This window comes from Euprymna scolopes, chromosome 46 (assembly GCF_053919585.1).
Source record: "Euprymna scolopes isolate OS-2025 chromosome 46, ASM5391958v1, whole genome shotgun sequence".
NCBI classification, from domain to species: Eukaryota; Metazoa; Mollusca; class Cephalopoda; order Sepiida; family Sepiolidae; genus Euprymna; species Euprymna scolopes.
In genome coordinates, this window is record NC_136527.1 from 29,101,581 (window position 1) to 29,112,533 (window position 10,953).

Consider the following 10,953-nt stretch of genomic DNA (forward strand, 5'->3'; position numbering starts at 1 on the left):
TTAGTTTACTTACTCCAACTGAGATTTTTTTAAAAAGATTCTAACCGTCCCTTAAGTGCTACTGTTTGCATTTCTTTTGCACTTGATTCATCGAGTATATTCGCCAGAATGTTTTTGAAATTCTTTTCATTAGCCCGGTTGCTCTTATGATGACTGGGATGGTGGATATATTCTTAAGATTTCAGGTTCTTTTCATGTTGCACACAAGTCCTTGGTATTTTGTTATTTTTCCCCCTCTTCTCTATTAAGGCCAACATCACATTCTCCTTCTTCTCCCATATCACTATGTCAGGCTTAATAGCGACATTTTCTAAGTATGTAGCCGTGGGAATTTCGTAATTAAAGTAGATAGTATATGACTTATTTCCAACTGTTCTCAGATTGGCTACTACATGGATATTCAGGTTTTGTCTCTCGTATGTGTATCATATGATTCAGCAAATTTGACATGAGTGCAAAAAAGACCACATACTTACCAATAATGTAGTTTCTATGCCGTATGCTTTTTCATATGACTCAACAAACTTGACTTCTATTTAAAAAAAGAACAACATACGCCACAAGAATGTGGTTTATCTCCCATATGTGTTTTCATATGACTCAACAAATTTGACTTCTGTGCAAAAGAAGAACCACATACTTCACAAGAATGTGGTTTGTCTCCCGTATGTGTTTTCATATGACTCAACAAAGTTGACTTCTGTGCAAAAGAGGAACCACATACTTCACATGAATGTGGTTTATCTCCGGTATGTGTTTTGATATGATTCAACAAAGTTGACTTCTGTGCAAAAGAAGAGCCACATACTTCACAAGAATGTGGTTTTTCTCCCGTATGTTTTTTTATATGACTCAACAAATTTATCTTCTGTGCAAAAGAAGAGCCACATACTGCACAAGAATGTGGTTTCTCTCCCGTATGTGTTTTGATGTGACTCAACAAGCTTGACTTCCATGCAAAAGAATAACCACATACTTCGCAAGAATGCGATTTCTCTCCTGTATGTCTTTTCATGTGACTCGACAAATTTGATTTCTGTGCAAAAGAAGAACCACATACTTCACAAAAATGTGGTCTGTCTCCCGTATGTGTTTTGATATGATGCAATAAAGTTGTCTTCCGTGCAAAAGAGAAGCCACATACTCCACAAGAATGTGGTTTGTCTCCTGTGTGTATTTTCATATGATCCAACAAATGTGACTTCCGTGCAAATGAGGAACTACATACTTCACAAGAATGTTGTTTCTCTCCCGTATGTGTTTTCATATGACTCAATAAATTTGACTTCCATGCAAAAGAATAACCACATACTTCACAAAAGTGAGGTTTGTCTCCCATATTTGCTCGCATCTAATTTCACAAAAATTATATGCAATGACTACTATGATGAGACGCTAATACATTTCGGCTTTAAAAAATATATTTGAAGAAATTTTATTATTAGAAACTTATATAAATCACCAATGACGTTAGGTCTTTCTTATCCATTAATGGATTTGTTTTCACTCTTGCAAATTCTGAAAATATAAAGTAAATTTGAAAAAATACAGTTCATTTAGTAAAATTGAATTTATTATGTTAATTTTTATAAATATAATTTTATTATTAATGAAATTCAAAATAAAATATGTATAGTTTTAATCAATATGGTTTTTTAACAAAAATAATTTGTTTCTATTTTAAAATATTTAACTAAAGTTTTTTACATTCATTCATTGATGATGATTTATTATTAATATTATTTGGATTCTTCAAAATACTGTTCTCATCTTGGGTGTTATTTTAATCGCATTTCTATGTTAGTTCCGATCTTATTTTGTCAAACTTATTATTTGGATGTTATTTTCACAACTTTTCTATGTTACCTCCGATCATATTCAGGTGTATTTTCTCGAACTTGGGAACCTTTCTCTTGAACTCAGAAATCTATACAGAATTCTTAATGGAACCTTTATTTAATACATTCAGTAATATATAATGTATTAATTATACTTAATGGTTCCCATATCATGTTAAACACTATACTTTATATGCTTAGTAGTTGATCATCACCCAGATTATATATAATCCATAAAGGTAGATTCTTTCCCTTTTCCATACATGGTACCTCCGATCTTATTTCGGTATATTTTGTAAAACTTGGAATCTTTCTCTTGAATGCAGGAATCTATACAAAATTCTGATATGTCAGTTAATGCTGTATATAATGTTTACATTTTTTTGATATTTTCAGAGTCGAATTTCACTGGGTATATTCGGGTAATGTTTTGGAATAGTTTGTTATTTGATAGACTATTTATTTTATGGTAAACGTTTGCTCTTTTTAGGAAATTTAGCATGGTTTAGAATTTTCTTTTTCAAAGAGTTCTTTTAAGTTTGTGGCCTTGTAGTAGTGTTTCTGGATTTGTGTGAGGTCATAGCAGTCAAGTAAAAAGTGTTTCACTGTATAAGGTTTGTGACATGGTAAACATTTGGGGGGTTCTTTATTTTTTAGAATGTGGGAGTGAGTTATGTATGTGTGTTCTATCCAAATGCGTAATAAGACTACTCTTTGCATGTTTTCTGGGATTTAGTTGGGGGGTTTTAAGTATAAGTATAATTTGGAAGAGTTTGTTGTTTTGTCAATTGTTCCAGTCATCACAACAACACAAAAGCATGATACTCTCATGTACTAAACAAACGTTCAGTAGTAACTTTCAACTGAATTTTTCATAAGTCAGATTGGTGTTCACTAATCTTCTCCATCTATAATTTTACTTCATCCCATAAAGGTAGATGGTTTCCCGTTTCCATCCATATATATTCCGCCATAACTGATTTTTATATTTTTCCACATATTACAGCTTTTCAGTGTTTTCTTTTTATTTTACTATTAGTGAGTGACATGGCTCACATTTGTATAATTTTCCACATTTACATGGAATCTCTGTGTCATGAGTCTTTCCCATCTTCTGGAGAGTCGAACCACTCTTGATTCCTATCATGACGTTTTATAGATTCTTTCAATTTTTTGGACAACTCTTTTTTGTATGGTGTACACACTGTTATCCACATAACATGACAGCAGCATTCAGGAGCGATTTTTCATATGTATTGTAATTAGTACATATCGCTTTTTTCAGTGTTGCAAGAAACAGATTGTTATGTTCTTTACATAATATACATTGTGAGAATTGAAGTTTTGATATTGGTTACATATTTAAAGATATTATCTATCATTATTATTGTGTTATGAGAATCTTTTAATGATGTTTACCCTATGTGGCATCACATGACTTGGAAAATAAAAGGAACAAGAGTTTAATTCCTTAGTGTCACTGTTGAAGATGCACACATGCATGACAGCTGGTAGCAAATGCACTGAACGATGGGGTCAGGTTGTCACAATTAGTATTGCCCATGGTAAAAAGTCAACTTTTACATGTTCAATTGTTAAAGGTAAGCGATCCTGCAAAATGCAGATCACATATATAACCCAGAGAAAAATGCAAAAGACAAGAGAGGTCTACAATCAGCCATCAATTAAAGTATCACAAGCGTGGCTCCATCTACCCACTTCCTCGTCCTCACTCTGTATCTTAAGCAGCGCACCCACATATGACGCAGTAAAGAAACAGAAAATAATCAAAATGAAGTATATAATTTTTTCAGTGTTGACGAAAAATTCACTGCAGAATTGGTGCCGTTTTTTAACTCGTCATTCTAACAAAGAGGAACTGTGCATACATGATAAAGAAAGGTCATGTGAAGTTGAGGAAAACAAAAAACAAAACCAAGATTCGACTCTTTTTACCCTCGTGTTTCTGCTTATATATATATATATATATATATATATATATAAGTGAACGTATCTGTGTGTGTACATTTCCCTATGCAATAAACTCTGTCAATTTTAAGTCTACAAACTCGAATTTTTATATACAAATTTGATTTGAGAAAATCTTTTGGATCGGTTTTCAGCCAGGAATTTGGCTGTTAAGGGGCCAAAATTCAATGAGTTGACCTTTGAGAACTCTACCAAACTCTTCTGACAATTTGGGTATAAACAATTGAAATTTTAGATATAGGTTCCTTGGACATGGATCTAACTTAACTTGATTTGAGCCAAAAACAATAAATATTCAGGGGTCATAATAGGGGTCAAACTTTTTTAAAAAATTGACCTCTGTGGTTTCTACCAAATTACTCAGACAATTTCTGATCTAAACATTTGAAATTTTACATAAAGGGTATTCAGAGATAGGGCAAGCTTTTAATCGGTTTGGGTCGAAAATTTTTAGTTACCAATATATAAATGTATGTATGTTTGCATGTCTGCCTAAAACTTTCGACAGAGGCGACGGATTTTACCAAGATCAGTATCGTTTTGAAGTTCGACCTTTCAGACGAAAAATATCAAAAAATTCGATAAAAACATTATCTTCACCTTCAACTGGGAACTTTTCTACAGAGGGTTGGTCACTTTTTTCACCAATATTTTTGAAAGTCATCATCTCCTTCCGATTGTCTAGCCTTAATTTTAATATAAATTACTTCCGGTTTGGCAGTGGTCGTAATTAGCAAAAACCTCAGGCTTTTCCCCCGTTCTTTTCCTCCTTCGCGGTACGGGTTCGAGCCTGCCTTTCTACTACCACTTTTTTTTTGCTCAACAGACACCAGGGCAATGCCGGGCTGAAATGCTAGTATATATACATATGTGTGTGTGAGCATATGATAACAAAAAAGTCAGATGTATATGCTAAAACATTTTAAGCTTATTTTTTCTCTTTCATGTTTTTTAACAAATATTGTTATGATGGAGTAGCAGCTATTTTCAAATTGTGTGCAGGGACTGAATTCAGAATTGAAAAAGGCAGAGAGGGCAGTAATAAGATCGATAAGAGGAAAATAGTGTCGTTGCAATGCAGAAGGAAATGTGGCTACAAGAAGTGAGTGAATGATGTAGCAGTATTTTAGGGTGACCATACCAGTTGAGGAAGAAAAATGTCAGTGATCCTGCCATTAGATAATATATTATTACCTTGCAGAGTATACAATGGCGATCAGCAACACGAGATAACTCTACAAGACATGCATCAATCTTTTACTTTTGTAAAGAATCACATTTGGAAAGCAAGAAAACAACTGATAGAAAACTCGGATATGAAAACTAAGTCCATAAATTTTAAGATTGGAGATCTGATTTATTATAAGAACCACCAGAGATGGGGAAAGCTAGATGTATGTTGGAATCCATATTAGGTAGTTATAGATAAAACAGGCCTTAGCTCATATAGGATTAACGATCAATTGCTTGGCTCCATGATAAAGGTGCATGCGGAACATCTGACAACATCGATTGAGGAAGGTAACATTAACAGGATAGAAAGACCACTAAGAAAGACCACATTGATATCACAATATGAAGGAGTCGACATCAACAGGAAAATCAGGATGAAGAGTCTGACATACTATTGATGGGGATTAGAGTATTAACACGATGCATGATTTCATGTTATCCCCTATTTGCATCACGTCAATGTCAAAGACGATAATAGGATCCATTCAAAAAAGCTTAAAGTAGATTTGGAGTTTGGAAGTGGGGAAGAGTAAGAAGTGAGACGGAATTGTTTAGGTTGGGTAAGATCTATATTCTGTGTTTTCATTAATCAGGCGACTAGCAATCATCAGTTTAAGCTGAGCATTTTCAAATGTTTAAACACAAAATCGAATTTTTAATTTTTTTAATTTTATTTTTTATGTAATGTTTTTTATTATTCTGCAGTGAGGTTAAAGAGTCAGCAGTTTTTCTGATTGTTTTTTTTAATTGGCTGGCCGTTTGATTAGCTGATAAAAAAGCGCTATTGAAATGGAAGCAAATGACTTTCAAATTGGAAGAAAGTGAATAAACAAAAAACAAAAAAATTAGTTTTAAACTCGCCAGACAGAAAAAGGCAGGCACAGAAATAAATTTATGCATGTTAGAAAAAGAAATTAAAACAGCAATGCATATTGTCAGGAAAAGAAACTGCCATCAAAACAAAGGCTTACTGAAAAATTATTTTGTGTTAAGGATGACTTCTCCTGTAGATGCACAAATAGACAGTGTAGACAATTGATTATCTTACGAACAGGATCGTTTTTTACACAATCTAAGTTGGAGATTCCCACAATAATAACAATCAGTTATTTCTGGGCTACCTTAAAAAACATGCGAAAGGAATGTGGTGGTGTTGTTTCACTACTTAAAAAAAACTTATTATTAGAAAGAAAAACCAAATAAAAATAAGAAAACTGTAATGACTTAAGTTAACAAGATAGAAACGGCTTGGAATATTGTTTATCATGATTAATTTATACAGACAGCAGCTTGCAGAAAAGAGATAATTTTTTCAAGCAGAAATTTATGAATATGGTTATGTTGATTGAGATTGACTTCCTCATCTTGGTTGTTATAGTCACAACGTTTCGTCCGTTTTGCCCTCCAGCCTTCATCAGGTGTTTTTTCAAGCAGGTGTTTTGTATCGAACTGGGGAACCATTTGTTACTATCCACCAGACGTGTTAATAGTATAAGAGAGGAGAATGAAACCCCAAAACCTCCAACAGTCTGCCTACCATACATACGACGCATCTCCGAAAAGATTCAAAGTATATTTGCCTCCTATAACATCAGGATGGTATTCAAGAGCGAGTCAACACTCAGACGACACCTGGTACGAGTGAAGCCCCGCATGGAGGAGAACATGACCAAGAACTGCATATACTCCATCCCATGCAATTGCAGAAAGGTTTACAAGGGTGAAACATGCCACAACCTTAAGGTAAGGGTGGAAGAACACCGAAAAGCGGTAACTTAAGGGGAGACGGAAAAATCGGGTATAGCCAACCATGTCTGGATGGAGAGGGGGGGGACCATCGCCCCCTATGGGATGAAGTAAAAATAATAAATAGAGAGACCCACTGGAAAGTGAGAAAACTTAAAGAAACAGCTCACATGCTCGGACATAACAACCTACTGAGCAAACCAAGCATAGAGCTGAATGCAATTTGGACACCTCTGTTAGAGAGAGAAAACCTTGAATAACAACGTAGGTTTAACATTAACAAAAACCAACTAAGAATTGTCCTAGTGACATACGGCCGAGTTGCCCTAGACGTTGTATCAAAGTTTACAGTTACCCAAAGGTGCTGAGTTCAATCCTGAACGAAGGCAGTGAAAAGTAGCATTCAAAACAGAGAATCAGCAACTATGTCCCAAAGCCTAGCTGGAGTGCGAACACAGTACCCCCGTAATAATAATAAAGGGTTGTGTTTGGGACTCCTAACAAATGGTTCCCCAGTTCGATAAAAAACACCTAATGAAGGCTGGAGGGAAAAACGGCCAAAACGTTGTGACTATAACAACCAAGATGAGGAAGTCAGTCCGACAATCTCAATCAATGAAAACACCTCATCTCAAAAATACAGACAATTACTATGGTTATGTTAATCTAAATAAAATAGGAATACATTCGAAAAATTTGATTTTAAATATTGTACAATGTTTGTTGTTGATTATTTTGTAATAATTGTGTTTTGTTTATTTGAAAAAGAATATATATATATATATATATATATATATATATATATATATATATATATATTAGAGATGGAGGGGGAACGGAAAAAATATATGTGAATACTTTTTTGAAAATAGAGAGGAGAGGGATGTCGGGGGTTGAATATACACACACAAAGTACACATGACAGCTCGTAAAAAAACGCATGGAATAATGGGGTCAGGTTGTCAGGATTGATATTGCCAGAGGTAGAAAGCAAAATTACAAAAAACAGGTCACATATATAGCCCAGAGAAAAAGGCAAAGGAAAAAAGAAGCTTACACTCAGCCGGCAATCAACATTGCACATGTGTGGCTCAATCCATATTAGCTAAGAATATCAAGAGCATATCTCACAGAATATTGGCCCGTTTTAACAGTGATCATATCACTCTAGGACTGACCACTAATACCCGGAAGGATGTCAATTTTAAAGTTTTGAAAAAGTAGTTACGTATTTTTATTAGAACTGTGGTAATGTATTTTCTTATTTTTAATCATATAGTTTTGGTGATGGCTAAGAGAGGTGACATATGAAAGGAGTCAGCATTCATAGACTTCTAGACTCCATCCAAAACCTCATCACTAGAACCAATCATGCAGGACATTAAGTAAGTAAGTCGATTGCAAGATGATTGATCTTTCGTATGGTCAAGAAAATTGTTCAATTTGCATGTTTGATTGCATATCCTTAATTGTCTTTTTTTTCTCTTGTTCATCCTATATGGACAGAGGAGAGTTTTACCTAGGCAGGTATAGAAGAGAAGGAATTTTCGTTAGTTTTATATGATTGTAGGGAATTTTGCAGTTGAAATCATTCACATATATGATGTAATAAATAACAAGAAGAATTAACAATAAAACATATAATCCAACACCAAGAAAAATTAATAATGAATCACACTTATTGAAAAACTAAAATAATATCAGTTTTTTTTAAACAACTTTCAAAATCCCTGAATTAAACAACTTTCCAAAAGGGTCTTAGCAGCTGAAATGAATTATGAAAGAAATTAGAGATATAATACTCAGATTTTATTGCTGCATATATAATTCAGCTATCAAAACACACATGTTCTTGTAATATACCGTGCAAGAGAAAAAGGCAGAAAAAGAATACACAGCAGTAGTAAGAAATGACAAAAAAAAACAGCACACGATGAGAAAAGCAGCAATCGGACGTATTTCGACTCATATGCAGTGAAAAATGTGATGCATGGTTGAAAAAGTGGAAACGCAGGTGAGGAAAATGACACATGCAAAAATGGCATTTCTGACAGACAAGTACAAAACGGAAGTGATATTTTTAAACACAGTGAAGAGCGTTGTTGGAAATCACTGTATTAAGATTATTACTATCACTGGATTAAATGCTAAATTATATTTTAATGTCTTTCCTTCTGCGATGGTATCAGACAATGTGCAGGTGCAAAGGTTTTTTTAACTGCATGGTTTGAGTGCAAAAGCCACATTAATGCTCTCATCTCAATAACTGATCAGTGACATTCGAAACCAAAATCCCAGTCTTTTCATCTATCACAGTTAATATCTCCCAAAATGCGAAATAGTGTAATTTTATGTCACCTTTACTTTTCGAAACAGAATAAAAGTTAAAATGTACTATCATAGTCTGGTAAGTAAATATTCATCAAATGTTATTTTTACAATGTTTGCACAATAAATAACACTCAAGATGAGAACAGTAGTCTTAATAATCTACATAATACAAAAAATCATTCCTCATCTAAAAAATTCAGAAACGCAATATTGTAATTTGTTTAAGAATCATGATTATTTTTTAATTCATTAATTTGTAAGGTTTTTAATTCATTAATTTGTTGCTTTGTTTAATGTCTAGAATCCCTCCCCCCAATCCTTTACAATGACGACTTTTATAAGTTTTTTCGGGAGTGCTGAAAACGAATATATACTTCAAAAAATGGTGCAGAGAAATAGTTTTCTTGATATGGAAAATTTACATTTTCATAAAGTGAAAGATCAGATTTAAATATTAATTAAACGTAAAATTAGCACCCATTTTATGGCCACCTAGGAAAGGGTTTTTTGGGCGAAAGAGATTTTTTATTTTATTTTCTGATTTCCTCTTTCAATAAAGACACTAGGATATTTAAGAACAAAAATAGTATAATCTGTATATGTGTCATTCCTTATGTTATCAGTAGTGACCATTTTTGTATGTGCAAGTGCACACATATGCTATAAACAAGTAGCTTTCCAAATATTAAGTAATGTAATTCCTTATGTTATCGTGGTGGCCAATTCTGTATGTGCAAGGGCATATTTAATTGGCTACCACTGATAACAAACAATTACATATTTTTATATCCAGATACTTGTTTGCAGCAAATTTAAATACGATACTCATTTTCAGCATACCTGAAAACCTATCGAAGTTATAATGTTAAAGATGACAGTTAAGATGGAAAGTAAATAAAAATAAACCAAAACGGCTTTAAGGCAGGCCAACAAAACAAATAAAATAATTATCACCATGTGGCCAGAAAATGGGTGCATATTTTATATTAAATTTATATAGAAAATGTGAGAAAAATAAGTTAAACTCACCTGACTTGAGGAGGTTGATGATCGGACTAAAAACTGGTGACGTGTGACTTATATCTACTGCTGCTGCTGCTTCTGATGGAAGTGTTTGCATATGAATGACTGTTACTAACTATTTAAATGATTGCTTCCATTGCGACAGGGTGTGCTTAGATGACGGAAATTTTCAGTGGACGTTATTTATTACCGATAATAAGAGTACAGATGCACAGGTTGGTCTCCAAGCCTCGTGTTTCTTGACTCCTGATCAGAGCTGGGGATCACGATCTTGCAAAATTTTGCAACCATTTTCCCCAGCCCAACTCTGATCTGCCTACTTTCTATTGATGTCAGAGAAGTTTTGATAAAAACTGATTCCCACTTTTGAAAAAGTAATTTCTTCATATCATGAAAAATAATTCTCTGTGCCACTTTTGAAGTATATATTCGTTTTTACCACACCCAAAAAACTATAAAATGATCCGCTGAAAAAAATGAAAAAACAAAAAAACATTTTTTTTTACTTTAAACTTGTGAAAAAGATATAAAATTTATTAAATTATTATTTTTTTTTTGTAAAAAGTTGTTTTAATGTTTAATACAATATTGAAAACAAAAAACAATCAACAGCGAGAAATTTTTTGACAATAAATCAATATTTCATTAGGATTATTGGCTTAGTAAATGTAGTTCTCTCCCTTACATTTTTAACGTATTCTGCAAATGCGCAAAAATCGATAATAAATTCATGTAATAATACTTACGTTTTTGTTTTATAATCTGTTATCGATTAACTTTATTTGCTTTTATA

The 10,953-nt window shown here is 33.2% G+C and overlaps 1 long non-coding RNA gene across 1 annotated transcript; it reads right to left on the reverse strand.

Moving 5' to 3' along the window:
- Window positions 1-259: 259 nt before the first annotated feature.
- LOC145271132 (uncharacterized) lies at window positions 260-10,604 on the reverse strand. Its single transcript, XR_013865703.1, has 2 exons — window positions 10,167-10,604; window positions 260-1,518 (listed from the first exon to the last, which is right to left on the reverse strand). It is a non-coding gene; the product is annotated as an uncharacterized LOC145271132 (long non-coding RNA).
- Between the last annotated feature and the right edge of the window lie 349 nt (window positions 10,605-10,953).